At 49.9% G+C, this 19073-nt stretch overlaps 1 long non-coding RNA gene across 2 annotated transcripts; it reads right to left on the reverse strand.

Moving 5' to 3' along the window:
* Positions 1-1568: 1568 nt before the first annotated feature.
* LOC140642659 (uncharacterized) lies at positions 1569-17257 on the reverse strand. 2 transcript variants are annotated; one of them, XR_012039076.1, is made up of 3 exons: positions 17162-17228; positions 12931-13236; positions 1569-5518 (listed from the first exon to the last, which is right to left on the reverse strand). It is a non-coding gene; the product is annotated as an uncharacterized lncRNA (long non-coding RNA). The 2 variants fall into 2 exon arrangements; XR_012039077.1 differs by lacking the exon at positions 12931-13236 and having other exon boundaries at positions 17162-17257.
* Between the last annotated feature and the right edge of the window lie 1816 nt (positions 17258-19073).

Below are 19073 nucleotides of genomic sequence, written 5' to 3' on the forward strand. Positions count from 1 at the left end.
TCGCCATTTCTGTCAACCAATTGAAACTTGCTCGTTGTCATAAAAATATATATACTTTTTATGCCATTGGTACATTCAAAAGTTCCTCGTGTGCCCTGCTTCCCAGGAAACTCCATTCTATATTGGATTGGACTGCCCAGAAAGAGGGAACCGGCTGCCCGAGGCAGGGCTGGGCTTGGGCAGCTGGGGCAGCCTTGCCAGGGCCTGGGCTGCCCACTGACCCACCTCGGAAGTTCCCTAGATCCCTGTGACCTTGACCTTGAATTGTGACTGGACCCCCCCCACACACACTCACACACACACACACCACAAACATGGTTTTGTGGAGGGGGGGCGGGCAAAAGTCTGAGATATATTAATATTAAGGAATCTTCCGAAATTGCTTCCCCGGGTGCTAAGCTCTTACGTTGGCCTCTTTCTAGGGACCACTTTTCTCATTTCTGTGAGAAAATTCGAGTTTTATAAAATGGAGTAGAAATGTTTTCCAGTTCATCTTTTCATTGAAATGCTGACCAACTTTCACTTTTCACAGCTGCTGACAACCAGCCTAGCAGAGGCAGCCCAAGCAGGGGTGACTTCACAACGGGGTGGGTTTCACCCTTTCCCCGAGGAAGTTCCAGGGTGGTCAAGGACTGGGGCGTCCAGAGCTGGAAGCCCAGGAATTCTGTGCTTCTCCTTCCTCAGAAAAGGATGCCCTTGTAGCAGCTTGAGACTCGGGTATGCTGTGCCCGTGTTCTAGCAATACAGCAGAGCAAGCTCTCCTGTCTAGCACAGTCCTGTATAATTTTCTTCCTTATTACAATTTCCAGCCCCAGACCAGGGCTGTGGGATAAGAGAACACGTTCCTGCGGGCTGGGGATGCGTAGGGCAGTCCCAAAGAGCTGCCCAGAGCCCATCACCTCCCTCTTCCCCGGGCCACACCGAGCAATATCCCAAGCACCAACTGGCATTATACACCCTGCCTGTCCCCCCATCTCTACTATATGGTTCAACTGCTTTAAAAAACACATTAGACATTCTGTGGCTTAACAACTTTGTGGACTTCAGAACAACAAAATGCTTTTAGAGACCGGCTGAATGCAGAGATCTAAACACACTATGTCTCAGGCCCTTTTAATACCAAACCTTGTTTTTCCAAAATAATGAGCAAGCTCCGTAATGATCGAACGGGGATTTCGAAAATAAATATATGGTTACTATTTTCACATAAAACCGATCCCAAGTGCAAACCCTAGAGATGTGCATACCTTTGTGATAACGTTCACATGCACGCACGCACACAAATACTACATCCAACAACTACACTCTAATCTATTTATAATCACTTCCCTAAACACTATAAATATTATAACTAATGTGATATATGTTTTGTGATTAAATTGGTGGATTAAAACACTGAATTTAAAAAGCCACAAAGAAAAAGAGATTATCTTACATTATGCCACTTACAACTTTTGTTCCTTTGGCACAAATACAAATTTGACAACTGTATCATTATTGAAGGCGAGGAGCAAATGCTAGCATATTAGCTTTGTAATTTTCACCTGAAATCATTGTATAATCATGCCGACTTGCTAACCTTTTTATTAGCTGATTTTTTTTTTCTTGCTCTCACACACAGTAATAAGTTAATTTAATGCCACTTTCCTCCTCCCAATTTTTATTTGGTAAAACAAGGAACTGGGTGAGTCAGAACAATATTTGAGAACACACACCTTTTTTTTTTTATCCCCCGCTACACTTGGCAAGCATTTACATATAATTTGGTTGCAAATTCAGAAATCAAATTCTCCTTTATTCAAGGAAAATAATAGCACTCAGGTAATTCCATTGGGCATTATGCAGGTTGGTTTTACGAGGTCTTTTTCCAACTTGCTATCAAACTACGTTATTCAGAGTAAATAATATTAAAAAGCGTGTTCAAATTATCGAAAAGGAAACCTGGAAGATTTACTTTGTTGGTGAGTGCTACGGCGGACAGTTTTCCTGGAAGAACTCGGGCTTGTGCCTGCGGACCACACCACGCCTGAGGTCAGATCTCGAAAAAATAAGTCCTAGGAAGGCTCTTGATAGATCCGGATGTTTACAGTATCAGCCTTATACAGTTATTTTTTCCTGATTTATCCCAAGATCTGCCTGATGGGAATGCAGTTGGTGACTTCCTGCTCTGCCCCTGAGCCCCCGTGTCCCCGGCTCAGCCTCCGGCCTCAGACCAGCCTAGGAAGGCCGCGGACACTCCAGTTTACTATCTCTATTTCTCAGCTCAGCGGCTTGTAACAGTTAAAAAATGTCAGTATCCAAGGCATTCCAAGGACTTAGTAAACAGATGCATTTAATCTAATTAAAGCAAGCAGGATGCGTGTGAGTGAAAACTTACATTTTCACTTGGGTTTTGAACGTTCGACTTGCACACTCATTCAGCTTGCACACTCAAGAATAATGATGTTTGCAGAGCTGGCCCAATGAGCTTGAGATTGTCAGAGCGTGGCGGCTCCTGGGTAAGATGCCCCTTCCTCAGTCATCCCACACAATGTGCTTTTGAGGAGCTGCTAGGAGGCTCTGGGTGCTGCGTGTAAAGGCAAACCAGGCTTATGATTTTTTTCTTTTTTATTTTATTTTCTTCTTCTTCTTCTTCTTCTTCTTCTTCTTCTTCTTCTTCTTCTTCTTTCTCCTCCTCCTCCTCCTCCTCCTCCTCCTCCTCCTCCTCCTCCTCCTCTTCGTCTTCTTCTTTTTGTTGTTGTTGTTCTTGTTGCTTTTGTCTCAAAGTAGTTTGCCGGTGTGGGATTCCATTTCGATCTGCCTATTTTGTCATAACTTGCACCCCTACTTTATGAAGGCTTCGTTTGTACTCTCGGTGATTTGCGCACAAACCCATTGGCATCAATTTCCTTTGGGTAAGCTTTTTTTTTTTTTTTCTTTTTCCTCTTGCGGAGCTAAGTTGAGGAAGGGACAAGGGGGGAAAGAAGCCTGCTAGTGTCACTACAGGTAAAACAAGGGAAAGATCGAGTTAGGGTCTCGGGCTGGGTAAGTAAATGCGAGCAAGCACCCCGGAAAGGGTTCCTTCTTGCCAACATAATGAAGCATTTTCAAAAATCTTTTGCTTTAGTTCACCCCATTTCATGTCTAACCTTGACATTAGTTCACTAGCAACTGAAATAAAACTCTGGCCATAGGACAAGGATGTTTGAGGAAGAAAGCAGAGGCCAGACCTCTACATTAGCAGCCACCTCCCCCACCAAAACAAAACAAAAACAAAACAAAAAAAAAACAGCATGCCGGCAGACCATTTCTGTATCTTTCCTTTAAAAAATGTGTGTGTGCGCGCGCGTGTGTGTGTGTGTGTGTAGAGAGAGACAGAGAGGGAACAGACTTAGTGTGCCTGCCCTGAGGATGATCAGTAGCATGCCCCATGCTCCCTCCTGACCGATGGGTAGTAACTCCCTACCCATGTATTCACAGGTCTGTTTAGGAATCTGTGAGCAGCTATTTTGTCATTTTAGAAGTCCACACATTCACCTTTCATGATGTGTTACCTGTCTATGTATATTAAAAAAAAGTCTAACAACCCTGAAAGCACTCGTAAGAGGTTAATTTTTCTCAAATAAAAGGAAAGTGTAAAACAACCAGAAGTTTGCAATAAATATTAGTGTTCGATCACATATACATATATATATGACTATGCCTTATATAATATTGACATGCTGGTATCAAAAATTTCCTCTTACAGATGAGGAATTGCACTGAATCTTTTTCATACTGAAGTAGTAACAACACAAATCAGAAGAAATGAATTAAGGATGACAGGCCAATACCTCTAGTTATACATGCATTACCAAATGCCAAAGTGAGGTTCTCAGCATTCTACAAGGAATGACAAAAAGCACAGAACAAAATAAGGTTTTTAAAAATCAAAATTAACTCTCAAAGAGAAGTGAGCACTGAATTTATTTCAGTTGTTCAATTCTGCAATCTCTAAAATGGAATCATCATTAATTAGGAAATGGACATTTTCCTAAAGAATTTAGTGGCCACGTATAGCAAATTTATATTAGCAATTAAAAACAGATTGGAATTTAGAATTTAAGTTTCCAGTGAAAGAGTTACCTATTTCTGCAAAAATGAAAAGACAGAAAATCTGAAAAGAATTTCTCCCCCCCATATTCAAGGAATGCCTTCATTTCACAGTTGAAAAGCCTTGATTTATTTGAAATTTTTTTTATTTGAAATATTTTTGCATCTTATCAATCCTTTGTATGGAGCCTGAAATCGTTATTATTTCAATAATTACGTAGTCTTTTTGAATCACATCTAAGCAGACTTTAGCTATTTAACATTTAAAGCAATTTTAAACTTTAAAAACTGTCAAATGTTTATTTTTAAATTTTTAAAAATACTGCTGAAAGTCAGTTCAATTTTTTTTTCTCCCCCACAAATGAAATGAGAACTTTGGTATCATTTCTTACCCATACAGTTCCTCAGGGAGCTAGGTAAATTATAAGCCCTTAGAATGAAGAAGAAAAAAAGAAAAGAAATAAATCCTGATTTAGAACTCAAAAGGTTCATTGTTAAATTGCAAAGGACAGCAGGAACGCTTTTTAAAATCAAGATTTCACAGATCTGCTCTTTAAAATGATTGCAAAGAACCCAAGCTGCCTGCAAAGTGATCACATGCAGAATGAAGGATTTTTGAGGAGACAATTTCAAGTTCAGTTTGAAATCTGACCGTGGTGTGGTGGTCTTACTGAAATACTCTCGTTTTATTTTCTTAAAATCGAATATGATTTCACCCACATAGTCAAGTGATTTGCTTCATACATAACAGCAGTTTCATTTTTTTCTGAATGTGTCTACATATCGTAGCTTTTAGATCTGATTACCACAAAGACAAGGTTAAGGCTGGATTTTTCATATGTGCCCTTTCCACCAAAAGTAAAGAAATGTTTTAGCTAAATTTATCACTTCAAGACAAGATAATATTTAATGGCTGTGAAGAAAAATACTCAACAAGAAAGCTGATGCTTTTGTTCTGTTTTGTTTCTTGCTATTTATAGAGCAACTTTTGGTGTAATTCCTAATATTCAAAGGACACAAAGTTCATTCCTCTTAACCAAAAGAAAGTGATAATGTAAGCAATCAGGTAAGGGGTGGCATTGATCTTGAAAATAAGAGTTGATGTAATTTTCAGACGAGGAACATGTATTTTAAGAATCTATTTCAAAATAAAGGGAGACGTGCACAGGCTCGGTTCTCCCCGAGGCTCCCAGGAAGCAATTTTTCACCACAACCAAGGGCTCATGCCTTTGCTAATATCTTTGCATTAACCAGGTTCTCAACTCCGTGTTTTAAATTTGCTATGCGATTCTCCTCCCAGTGTGGCCCCTTCTGCATCTCCTTGTCTAGGAGGAGTCCCTGCCGCCTCCTTGCTGCACACCGACAGCCCCCAAATTGACAGTCTCTCACACGTAGGACGCCGGAAACTTCTAGGAGGGCTCCAAGGCTCACTGGGAAACCTCTCTCGCTGGGGGAAGAAAAAAAAAAAAAACTTCTCAACGCACACCTGGATCTACAGATTTGGAAAAACTAACCAGCTGTGGCCAAAAACCAAAACACTCAACCACCCGAACACAGTCTGCAAGAAACACAGAGCCCTTTGACGCCACGCAAAGACTTGTAAATAAAATAGCTCCAAGGCAGACAGGCTGAATGAGCCTCTTAAGACAGCCAGTTGGTGCCTCAAAATTTAAAATTAGAACGTTAAATGTTAACAACACGAGGATATCCTGGGATGTGTGTGTGCGCGCATGTGCACGCACTTGCCTGTGTGTGTGTGTGTGTACATGCGTGTGTATGTGTATACAGGAATACAAGTTTTTGCCACCCTATGGCTTAGAGCTGATTCGAGGTCCTCCTGGAGAGCCCCTAACCAGGCAATGGGGTGGCCCCACCCGCATTCTCTTTGGGCCACTTCCCTTTTCATCCCACACGTGCAAACACCCAAAGCCAGTGAAAACATAACCTTGCCGTAGATAACAAGGGCCGATCTCAGATACAGAAAGGCTTTGCCTGGAATAAAAAATTGTGATTTGTGGGTGGCAAAGCAAGCTGACCTCATTCTCTGTCATTAGGACAAAAGTGGCAAGGCCAGTGTTCGGGAATGAGGCAAGGGGCCGGGCTTGAGGTGGACTCTGCACCGGCAGGTCTGGGAGCCACGTGGCCTGGATTCTTCTGAGAGAAGGTCACCTTCTGTGGGCTGGGCTGGGGTTCGGGCACCCCCAGACCCTTACCCTAGCCAGGCTGGGCACGGCTGCAGACAGAGCCTGGACTTGGACTCTGGGATTAACCTTCACAGCTCTCAAGTGTCTATGCCAGAAGTAGTAGGGTCTCCAAGCCGTCATACTGGATCCCCCAAACTGGGGGCCGTCTTGGTGTCATGTCCAGAGGCCTCAAGAGGATGAGGATGTTCTTTACCTTGCCCAATTCTCACCATGCTTGGCCCACACGTCCTTCTTATAGCTAATGCAGAGGGTTTCAATATGGTTCAGGTCAACAGAAACACCCAGAGCATGTAGTCTGTGCCAGGCACCACATGAGTCACTAGGAATTTCAATCATAAAACAGCAGCCTTATAGCAAAGGGCTTTTCCTACACTTGATAATATTTCAAGTGCATACAGCAGGCGCTTCATAATTTATACAGTCTTCTCCCCTGTCTCTGTCTCATGGGATCCTCACAACCCAAGAGGAAGACAAAACAAGAATCATCATACCTCCCTGTAGGCCAGGGAAACTGAGGCTCCAGTGGGTGGAACAGTGACTTGGCTGATATTGCACAGATTCTTTCTTTCTTTCTTTTTCTTTCTTTCTTTCTTTCTTTCTTTCTTTCTTTCTTTCTTTCTTTCTTTCTTTCTTTCCTTTCTTTCCTTTCTTTCCTTTCTTTTCTTTCTTTCTTTCTTTCTTTCTTTCTTTCTTTCTTTCTTTCTTTCTTTCTTTCTTTCTCTTTTCTTTCTTTCTTTTCCAACGTCACCACCCACCTCTTCCTACTCGTACACACATAGGCTTATTTTATAGGTAAGAACCGTTCCCAGGAAAAACAGAGCCCCATTGAAATCTGGGTCCCAGAACTGCCTTAAGCTGGCCGGGTTTGGCGATCCCCCACCCTTGCAGCCAGATTCGGTCATCCGAGGCGTGCACCCCTCCCAGCCAGGTGCATCCTGATCTCCCCCTCAAATCTGGGCTGGGATGAGTCTACCTCCGGTGTAAAATCACAGACACAAGCTTGCCGCCGGGCCTGCCAGAGTCCTTGTAACAAAGCAGCCTCGTCTGAGCTCAGGGGTTGTGATGCTTTCTACCATCCTTTCTGCTGGGGACAGGGATGGGGCCGGGGGGGCAGCACCCTGAGAGCAGGATCTCCCCAGCCAAGCAACCAGGGTGGCTCCAAGCCCCACCTGAGCCTTGCTCTCTGCTTTCTGCCCTCTATGAACCTGGCAGGCCCATGCCAGGCTTTTCAATATAAAAGGCCAAGCAGGTGACCAGGATGCCTTCGGGAAAATCTCCAGGTCTCACATCAGCAAAGACCCCTGACGACTGGCTCAGGCCTGCGGAGAGGCTCACTGCGGCAGTTCTCTCCTGGAGGGGTGGCCAGGGGCCTGGGCCTAGACATCAGCATTCTGCAGTTGCAAACGAAGGGTGATCAGATGAGACCCTATTGCCTCTCAGAACAGAGGAAGGACAGGTAGGTGCTGTGGTGGTGGAGGACCAGCAGTGAGGAAGGGGATAAAGAAAGAGGAAATGGGGTTCTTTAGGGAATGGTACTAGGGAAGGGGAGACTAGCAGGGATATCTCCAGGGGGCTTCCCTTTCTGGCAGAGATCTGCACCACATATAGAAATTTACCACAACACCTGCCTGGCGGCCAGCTCACATGCACTCTCAGCTCCTCACATGCACCCTCTCCACCTCAGCTTGGTCCCCACCACAGGCATGGCCTGCAACTCCAGAACACCAAATCTTCTCGAATGTTCCACAAACAAACGTAGGACTTAAAAGAGTCTCCCTAGCAAAGCCAAACGAATACAACTACGAAATTGATGAGGAGTAGGCCTGAGGGCTCTGCAGACCGAGCAAGAACCAGAAGCCATTCTGCTCCCTGATGGCAAACCCTTCCATGACTCCTTTCTGCACCTAAGTACAAGAGAAAGTACTTTTTAAAAAACAGACAAAAATCTTTAATAAAGAAAAAGGTTATAAGGAGCTAAATCTCAAAAGCTTTTTGGGATAAAAATTATAACCTTGGGGACAGCTGGGTGGCTCGGGAGTTGAGCATCTACCTTTGGCTCAGGGCGTGATCCTGGGGTCCTGGGATCGAGTCCCACATCTGGCTCCCCCCCACAGGAGCCTGCTTCTCCCTCTGCCTATATCTCTGCCTCTCTCTGTGTGTCTCTCATGAATAAATAAATAAAATATTTTTAAAAAATTATAACCTTGTCTGGAACTTGAGGGAAAGAGAAAGAACACAGGGACACGGAATGGCCAAGACCTGACTTTAGGGTCAACTGCCTTAATAACAGGTCAGCATCTCCAGCCTTACCGAAGCTACCCATGGACCCGGCAGGTGCTGAGGCCCGCTGGGGGACAGAGCTCACGAGCTGAGCCGGGAAGGGTCAGAAGGCTCCTATTTTCCCTCATAGGGGACTCAGAATTCCAGCTTCCTGGATCTCCGATTGTTTCCCATCTGCCGGATTCCCAGCAGAAATAAAGAGCAAGAAAGAAAAACAAGGCACAGTAAACCTCTCTCTCTCTGCACTTAGCCTAAAGGGCCCTGCCTCGAGGTGCCTCCTGCTGGGGTGCTGGGGCCCTTCCCCAGGGGGACAGGTACCCACATGGCCGTGGTGGCGGCCTGGGGTCTGTCCGCGGACCAGGCTCGTCGGCCCCGGGGGCGTCTGGTGCAGCCCCGGGGGCCAGAGTCCGGGCTGCGCGGGGTCCAGGACCACGTCCCGGCTCCGAGGCAGGGAGGCCCGCGCGCGCCTCCACCAGGCAGCCCCCGGGCTCGCAGCGCAGGACGGCGGGCGGGGTCCGCGGGCCGGGCCGGGCCGGGGCGGGGCGGGGCGGGGCGGCGGAGGGTCTGGGGCCTGGGGCCCGGGGCCTGGGGTCCGCCTCCGGCGCTCTAGAGCTGCGCCTGAAGTCTGAGCCTGCGGCGGGTCCACGAGGGCCGGGGATCGGGTCCGCTAGGGCAGGGCGGGGCCCGGGGTCCGAACCGAGGTCTGCAGCCTGAGTCGGAGGCGGCGGCCGGGTCTGCGGAGGGCAGAGGTCGGGGTCCAAGCCGGGGGCGAGGGTCCTAGTCCGAGTCCTGAGCCGAGCTGGGGACCGGGATCCGGGTGGGAGTCCGCGTCGGGGATCCGGGGTCTGGGTCCGCCTCCGGGTCCGAGCAGGGGCGGAGTGCGGGGTCCGGGGTCCGCCTCGGGATGCAGGGCCGGGTCGGAGCAGGAGCCGGGTCCGGGGTCCGGGGTCCGGGGTCCGGGGTCCGCCTGCGGGGCCGGGTCGGAGCAGGAGCCGGGTCCGGGGTCCGGGGTCCGGGGTCCGGGGTCCGGGGTCCGCCTCGGGATGCAGGGCCGGGGCCCCGGGGCGGCCTGCGGGGCGGCACCGGCTGGGGGCAGGGCCCGGGGTCCGCGGCGGCGGCGGCGGCGGCACGCGCCCCAATTAGCCGCGGCGGGCGGCGGGGCGGCCCCACTGAGGGCGAACAAAGGGCGCGACCCCGGGGTCAGGGAGTCGCGGGCCGGGCGGCCGCCGCTTTGTTCGCCCGCCCTGTTTACTTTGCCGAAGTAAAGCGCACAATATATTGACTAAAGCGGATTAGAGGGTCGCGCCCCGGAGGCCGGCGGGACCTCCCAGCCGGGCGCCTCCCGGGCCGGCCGGGCCTACCGCGCGCAGACCCCTGCCCGCCGCCGGCCCCACCCGCAGGGGCAGCCGGGGAAACTGAGGCTGCGCCCGTCAGGCCCGGGCGGGGGGGCGGGCAGGAGCGCGGGCTGGGGCCTGGAGGGGGGACTCTGCGCACCGCCGGCGGGTCCTGGGGCTCACCTGCGCCGCAGGTCTGGGCCGCTGGAGCGGGTGGCTCTGAGCGCGCCCCAGGGCCTCCTAGGCCGACGGGGCGGGGGTGGGGGCGCATTGCGTTACTTCCCAGACCGCTGCGCCGCAAAGATCCCATCTACCCTTCCCAACGCTGCTGGTCCTGGAAATGCATTTTACGGGGAAGAAAATGACACTTGCTTGAAGGCTAAGCGTATTTTAGATGGAAACGTGGACAGATTTTTCCGCATCACAAAATCCCGTAGCATTGTGGTTAAAAAAGAAAATGCTCGCCTCGTGTCTTGACACAAGAGAGGCTCCCATGCATCTCCAGCTGTGAATCAGCAGGTGACTTAAGACTGCAGGATAATATTTTGAGATATGGAAGTCCTGCAAAGTACAGCTGGGGGAGAAAAAGTATTTTCTTTCTTTTTTTCAAAGGCAAATAATGAGTATAAATAAACCAAGATTTCCACCCGAAGACCGCAATTTATCATCTGGCATGATGAATCCAAAATCTATATACTTCTCCAGATAGGAACTTGAAGAACCTTTTAAATTGCCAAGCAGTAGAAGCAGAAAGCACAAACCCCCAATCAAGCACCGAGTCTAACCATAGGTGGTTAGACCAAATATCAGACCAAGTATCCAAGAAGACCAAGGATGCCTTTTTTTTTTTTCTTCCTGATGCTATTGCTAAAGAGACAAAAATACTTCTTAAATCCACACAAAGCCTTAGTTGAGATTTTTATGCACTGGCTGTGCAAGTATACATGTTTGGTTAGCAAACCCATGTAGTGTTTGATTAATAAGCTATCAAGGTATAAATCTTTTATAAGAAACGAATAATATTTACTCACTATGCATATTTGTTGGTCTAACGAATATTTCTGCTACATGCTATCTATCCACAACGACTAAAGGAAAATATGCCATTTGTCTGTATTTCTACTCACTAGCCTTCAAAAATTACTTCTTTTCTGCTTATAAAAATACCATGTGTTTAGAGAAAGGACAAAAAAGTCTAAAGCCTGGATAATTTAAAGACAGATATTTAAGGTAGATATCATTTAAGCAGTAGGCACAAAATATAAATAATTCAAGTATAAAATACACGGAAAAAGGGAAATTAACCGATATGTCATTATTCAGAAATAATATTCTGGCTTTCCTTCCCAACAGTAAACATGTGCCTACAATTACATAATTTACATACATATTTAGTTTTTGTGAAATGTTGTATCCATTCATCCCCATGCTGTCACAAACTCTTTGTCGGCAGCATTTTAACAGGGACACGCTATTGCATTATTTTGTTACGTGATAATTTACGCCACCATTCCCTATTATTCCAAATTTCATTTCTTGCTAATATTTCTCTGCTGTAACTAACCCTACACCAGCAGCCTTGCCTGTAAAGTCTGTCTGCAATGCGGGTTATTAATAAATCTCTGATGATCTGCTGTGAGGGTGTGGAAGGGTGCATTCTTCCAAAGGGGGATTAAGGCAGACCCCATAGACTCTATTTTTTCCTATCAGAAATGAACTTGGAAATTCTCAAATGCCCCCCGATCATGGTCCCCCCAGAAAGCAACTTGGGAGTCAGTTTGTCCCCCTCAGGAGGCCTGACGGATTTGAGGGACCAGCCAAGGCACATACCTGATTGCGACACGGCGTTTGGCAGCGGTGCCCTTGCACTAAAGGGCTGGCCGATTTCTGCCTACCAAGCTACTTGGCACTAACCGCCAACCGCATGGTGGGTTTAAGTCGGGACCATACCTCTGAACACCTTGGAAACATGTTCTCAACAGTTCGGTCGAAACTTTGCGTGTCTAAGAGGTGATTTGCCCCAAGTGGCTTTCTTTGCCGAGAATCCAGAACCCAGGCCTGCTCTTTCACCCCTTTCCCCATCCGGTCCTCTGCCCTCTCTCCCTGTCCTGCATGGAGAAGGCCTAGCTTAGCTCTTCCCCATCGCTGCAGCGTGGGCCTTGCAAGGGGCCGTATCTTAGGCCACTCACCCCCATCCTCCAACACCCCGAGGAGTCAGTCCCAGCTCCGCCATGGAGCCGGATCGGCGGTTTGTCTGGCCTGCCCCGACGTGGCTCCCAGAACAGCAGGGGAAGAAGGCTGGGAGCCACGGAGGCCAAGGTCTTTTCGGGGAACACCAGGGCCTGCACGGGGCCTGCTTGAAGGAGGTGGCCCGTGGGCCAGGGAGGAGCTGACCCAAAGTACAGGAATGTACAGAGGACCCAGGCACGGAGCAGAGAAGTCCTGGGGTTATTTCCGAACATAGGTGCCTGCAAGACCTGACACGGTGGCAGTAAAGAAAGCCTGGAAGGAAATCCCGGAAAAATATGACAGAGCTTTCATGGGGGGTGGGGGTGAGGGGCTGGACAATTTTTTCCCTTACGTGCATTTTTCTGTATTTTCCAAGTTTTCTGCGATGAGCGTGTATTGCTTTCATACTCAGAGAAGGATCGTATTACCGATGCAACTATATTTATCATAAGTCAAGTAGATGTAATTCATTATAAGAATGAAATGAATTACTGTTAAATATGTATGAGTTTCACATAAACGGTAATAATCATATATTGCCAGAGAAGTTACTAAGATGATAATGGCCATTCACGTGTCTCTAGCACTTTACCCTTTAGAAAAACACTTGCAAACAGAAAATGAAACTGGGCAGCTTTGCTGTGCAAATATTGGCTGCCGTTGCAATATTTCTGCAACGGCCCTTGACAGTGGGCTCAGATGGACACCATTCTGCTCCTTTGAAATCTGGGAAACAGGCTTGGAGAAGCAAAGAGCCCCAGGACTGGAACGGAGGCTTGGAGTCTCCCATGTGTCCACAGCAGCTTCCCTACCTCGTTCTGGTACCTTCCTGCGAGGGAGACAATCTCCCCAGGGATCGGCTGTGTTTCCCGTTATTCCAATTTTTTTTTTTTTTTCCCATTACTGGAGGTGGTGCCAGCGGCCAGGGCGGAACCACAATTAGTGAAGATTTTGTTGGGTTTGTTTTAAAATAATGGTATTTGCACAGAGTCTGTTGATCACTTGCGAGGTATGGGTCACCCTGGGAAGTAAGTGGCTGGCCGAGGTGTGCTGGTGGCTCAGCGGGCAAGGACTGTTTTTGTCACAGGGAGATGTTAGAGTCGACTGCCACACTCCCCCTGGGAAGGAAAAAACATGCATAGGATGATGACTCACATACATGTCTGTGGAACCTCTGGGGCTGGAGTCCACCCCAGAAGAGCTCATCACGCCCATGTGGGAAGACGCCTTTTCTTATCTTATTTTTCAAAAAAGGGGGCCATTTCCAGCCCTTGATAACAACGGTTGGGAACAAATCTACAAATCAAATGTATTTGATCTTAAGTATCTTTCTTTCACATCGAGTTAAAAGGCGAACCAGCATGCTGTCTTCTACTCTAAAAGGCAATTTCTAAATTTGGATTTTGGGGAAAAAAAAAATTTGTACTCCAGCTTGAAAATCCAATGGCTCTCAGAAAGCAAGTAAGACACACCACTCTTTGTGCTAAAATCATCTTAACTGGTTTAAAATACATCAGAACAAAATGATGTGAGCTGAACATATGTCTTCCATCACTTGTTTTCGGGAGGCAGAAGTTGGACGAGCTGTAGCACGTGGACCAGAGAGTGGTCCGGAGAGTGGACTGGGCCCGGATTTGGCACACGGTGATTTTTAACATAGTGGTGTCAGCAAGCCTAGGCTTTTTACATTCCAAAGACACCTTCACTTTCAGACAAGGATTACATTATTTTTAAAAATAATAATTATTATAAAATGTAATCAACAGGTAAGATGAGTAAATTGGAGACATTTATGTTCTCCAAGGAAAACGTCTGGCACTTGGGTTTTTTAAGCTGTGGGTAGATGGGCACATTTTCAAAAGACCTTTTATTTTCCTTCTCCTCGCACAGGGCACAGCAAACCATCCCTGCCTTCTAAAATAAAAACACATGCCGCTTTAATTTAGCAAAGAAAATTCAAAATGCAGAATCTCTGCAGAGGTAATTCTTAATTAAAAAGAGACTGTTCCCTGTGCTCTATACCTTTTGGAGGGCAGGTACCTCCTCCACGTGTTAATAATTTAACTGTCAAATCACAACAAACAGCTAATTCCATCTTGGAGCTGCTAAGATTGCAAGCTAGGAGGGAGATTTCAGTTATAACTACCAAGGTACAAATGCTGATGGAAGTCCTGCTTTCTGAGTATCCCCAGACAGGGCTGGGACATGACTAATTTATTTTATCTTATCCATCATCTATGCACAGGATTAAAATATTTATATCAGTCTGTTCCCTTTAAGATGAACAGTGCAGGCGCCAGCTTCAGGGCCACTCCTTAATTTTTCACAGTTTTGGCTTTTCATTGTTTGCAGCAGTGCACGGCCCTTGCACGGGGAACACTCTCAAATGCCGATGGGATCTTTAAGTGGGGAGCCGGCCACACGCGGCTATCCTAACTCAGGCGAAAAATCTCTCCTCGAGCTGCACAAATGCCGCATAGCCACAGCGAGGAAGCTGTTCCGACACCTCTTTCCCAAGAGATGCCAAGGGAATCATGCAGGCCTGAGCTCTGCTTCTAGAAGGAGCTCGCCTCTGGCCAGGGTGGCTGATGGAAACCAAAGCTTAGTAAGGATGCCCCAGCTGGGCAGCCAGGTAGGCAACGGGTAGCAGGGGGTTAATAGGGGAGTAGGGAGGGGTGCAAACAAAAGGCCACGGGCAGAGATGGGAAACCAGCAGGCGAAACCGGGCTGCAGGGCCCAGCCCGGCCAGGCGCAGACACAGGGAGCTCTGTGTGCCTGCCCGCTGCCCGGCACTGTGACTAACCGCCCCACTATTGTACCCTGAAGCCAGCCCTTTGTACCGTCCCCCTGGTGTCTGGGAGCACAGCCGAAGAAGCCCTTTCCAGCAGTCCCCCCTCATCCTGGAAGCTTGCAGCCCCAACACCCATTCTTTCAGCTCTCGGGGATGCTGGGGGCCTGACTAGCCACTGCAAGCGTCCTTGACCCTGGCCAAGAAGGGCCGCCAGCAGAAAAGAAGCAGAAAAACCAGTCTCCCCAACTCTGGGGTGGGGTGGGGAGGGCATGGGGACCTGCTAGACCTGCACTGCCCAATACAGCGGTCCCTCACCGCATGCCACATGTGGCCACTGAGCCTTTGAAACTCGGGGAGTCCATCCAAACTGAGATGTGTGTGTAAAATACACTCTGGTTTTAAAGACTCAATATAAAAAAAAGAGAGAGAGAGAAAAAAACCTCATTGATAATTTCATATTAATTATATACTGAAAAAAATTATATACTGAAATAGACTACTTTGAATATATGTTAGATAAAATAAATTGTGTTTTTAGAGTGAATTTCACCTGTTTATTTTTATTTTTTTAAAAATGTGGCTGCTCAAACATGTCAAATTACAGATGTGGCTCTGTTTGCAGCTCATGTTATGTTTCCACCACCCAGAGCTGCGCTAGGCTGTGAATGGGCCCCGAAGCCTGCTCCCTCCCAAGGAGACAATGGCTGGGAGATGCCGAGGCTCCTGGCCCAGTGACAGCCCCCTCGCTCAAGGACAGGCATACCAGGCTCTTGTGGCCACACCTGACCTCAGCCTCGTGCTCACCTGTCTCCAGAACTGAGTATCCCGCACTCATGTGCCTGAGAACCCTTTGTAAAACACATACGTGTGCATAGGAACGAACACACCCACACACAGACCAGGGCCCTGGCTCCTCTTCACAGCTGGCCATGTCAACTTGTCCCAGCTGGCCTTCGGAGAAGCCAGATTCGCAGGGCACCCAGGTGGCCCCCAAAGGCCCCCTGGAGTCAGACATCTGACCCTTTGTCCTGGGACAGACTGGACCAGCCCAGGGCTTCATTATGACTTTCACGGACCCCAACACATTTGTTTTCATGGCTCCTTCATCTGCACATATTAAAAATGGTATCTTATGACTGCATTGGTATGAAGGCAAATATAATCCAGGCTGAATTCGTCATTATATATTCATAATTATTATAGTCATTTTTTTTCTTCTGAGTTTAAAAAACATTAAAATTAAAACGTATCCATGGGCAGGCACTGTCCCTCTCCAGACCACCATATCCCCAAGCTCCTGCCATGGCCCCCCACGTAGCATCCTCACCCTAGGAGATGCCTGGGCCTCTCCTTCTGCATTTGGAGCTCGCCTGCTGTTCCTCCAGGGACCAGATCACCTTCCTCACTCTAGAATCCATTCCTTAAGTCCTGCTCTGAACGCAGGCTGTGTGAAGCCCCCACCAGACGCCAGAAAACTTTCCCTATTATTTTTTAAACGCAAAAATCGGTCGCGAGAAATGTGGGGGATCCCAGGATGGCTGAAGGCCCCAAGTCAGGGAGAACTGAGACACATGCCTCAGCGCTGTGCCTGAGCACCCTGCTCGGCGCCGAGAGACAAAGCCACCAGGCCACCAAGTGCAGGTGATGGTGGCAGGGGAGGTGGCTGCTCCTGCCCACGCGGCCACTACATGCCCCATGACCTCCCATCCTCACACCCGAGCACTGGGCCCAGCTTCTGGCCGGGGAGGCCCACGGGGCCTGGCCTTGCAACAGCTCCCAGAAAAAGGCATCTGGCGCCCTCACCATGCGCCCTCCCTGGGTGGCCGAGGTGCCAGGCCCGGGGCTGGACGCTGCTGGGGAAGGACCGGGTGCAGGAGATGGTTAAAAGTCTGCATCCTTTTTGCATCCGCCTCCAGAGGAAGCGCTGCTTTTTTTTTTTTTTTTTCCCTCCCAAGCAGGAGGAGGAAAAAAAAAAAAGCTGAGAGCAGCAATTTGCAGGCCTTGGGATGTTTTTCTCCTTGACAGCCCCGGGCCCCGCCTCGCGGCTCGGGCCTTCCTCCGGCCACAGCCCGCCCGGGCCCCATGCACACGGCCTCCCCGCGGAGCCCGGCCCGGAGGGAGGGAGGGAGGCCCCGGCCGGTGGCGGCGGCGCCTGGCACTGCCCGGCTTTGTGCCCCCCGCCCCCGCCCCCCAGCCCTCCGGGCCCGCCCGCCGCGCGGTGCCCACCCTGCGCCCACCCGGGGTGCCCTCACCTTGCGGGGCCTTGGTCCGGCTGGCGCCCGGGGCGCCCGGCCACGTCCTCGGCGCCGCCTCCGCTCGCCCCACCCCGCTGCCCGCGCTCGGCGGCGAGCCTGGCACCGTGCCAGCTGCCTGGGAGCCCGGCCCGGGCAGGGGAACTTTCCGGCGAGGGCGTGTGCGGGGAGGGCTGCGGGGCGCGGGGTGCCCGCGGGGGAGAGGCCCAGATGCCCGGCGGCCGCCCCCGCCCCGGCCGGGCCCCCTCTCCCGAGGCCCATAAAGGCACAGACAACACGGGCGCTTTAGTCAAAACAGTCATGTGCAGGAGCCGGCAAACAAACAAAAGCTCTTATTTATTTATTTAGTTCACACACTCAGATAAGGAGACGCCTTTTGTGCACATAATTTCACACACACCAGAGAGGAGGCGATGCCACGATGCTCCCCGCAGCCCCCGGGGCCGGACAGCCCGCCCGGCCTTAGGAATAATTGCATCGCCCGGCGCGGGCATTTCCATATTTAAATTGGGCAGCAGCGTATGATTAATTAAGAAGGAAAAAGGCAAAAAGGAAGAAAAGCAGTGGGGGCGGGGAGCCGGACATTCTGGGCAGCTCCGGGTGCCAAGGTGCCCGCTGCAGCTTAACTCCTCCCATGCCAGGCCCAGGCCCAGGCCCTGGTGGGAGTGGCTGCAGTCCGCGGCCGGCAGGGAAGGCCCACCGTGTCCTCTGCACACTCCCAGCCTTGGGGTGCACACCCTGGCCTGCCTTTGTGTGGCGAGGGCCACCCCAGCCGCCTGCCCCGGGGAACATTGTGTCCTTATTCAGAGCAACGTTGCGGAGCTCGGGTCTACATGTGCCGGGGCTGGGGAAAGAGACATCCCTAAGGCCCTGGGTGGGTGGCTGGACCAGGTAAAGCAGCTGCCAGTCTGGCTGGGACAGACGGACGCCCCTGCCCTTTGCCATCCACATGTTCACCCTATTGACATGCAAGCTGCAATTGGGCCCTGCGGCCTGCTCAGGCCCCCAGATCCCTCCACGTTCACCCAAGGTCCCTGCCAGAGGCTGCCTATGGCCCTTCTGTCCCTGAGAACAGCCTGCCTGTCCTGGGAAAGGGGCAGAGGGCCCACCACCCTTCTGCAAAGAATCAAGGGCTGTGGTTAAGTGAGAGCCAGGGAGGTCTGTATTCCTAGAGGCAGGTGGCAGGCCCCGCAGAGACCTGGATTTAGGGTCTAGCTATCACCAAAGGTCAGCTGCCCCTTGCCAGCTGAATGGCCTTGAGCAAGTTACCAGCCTCTCTGGGGCTCAGTTTACCAACCTGTAAAATTGGGATAATCTTGCCCACTCTGCCTGCCCTGAGGGCTTGGGGTGAGGATAAGCAGCTCCTGGTTGAGTAGAGAACCCGCCTGAGCTCCCAGGAGTTCCCTGGTTGCGGTAGGCGAAGGGTGAGGCCGGTAGGGCCTCTGGCGGGACTTTGCTCAGAGCAGCAACAAACCCAGAACCGTCCGAATCCACATTGCATCTATGAAGTTAAAGACCTAGAGCCGGGACACCAGCCTGGGTTAACCAGTTGTGTCCCATCTAATGCTGTAAACCCTTCAAAACGGAGTCTGGCCCCGCTGTGGTCAGAGGAAGATGGAGGAAGGGGCCACAAGCCAAGGAATGCGGGAGCCTCCAGAAGGCAGTGGCCCTGCCAACACCTTGACTTTCCCCCATGAGTCATTTCAGACTTCCAGCCTCCACCGCTGCACACTAATGAACTTGCACTAGTTTGAGCCACTACATCAGTGAATTTTCTTATGGCAGAAGTAGGAAACCAATATGCCACCTCCCCTCGTCCCCCACGAGTCCAGATGCCTCTGAAGGAGCCTGTCTACTTATCCACTCCTTACACGTTGCTCATCTGCGGTGGGCAGTGCTGGGCTGGGTTCGT

This window comes from Canis lupus, chromosome 11 (genome assembly GCF_048164855.1).
Source record: "Canis lupus baileyi chromosome 11, mCanLup2.hap1, whole genome shotgun sequence".
Taxonomy (NCBI): Eukaryota; Metazoa; Chordata; class Mammalia; order Carnivora; family Canidae; genus Canis; species Canis lupus.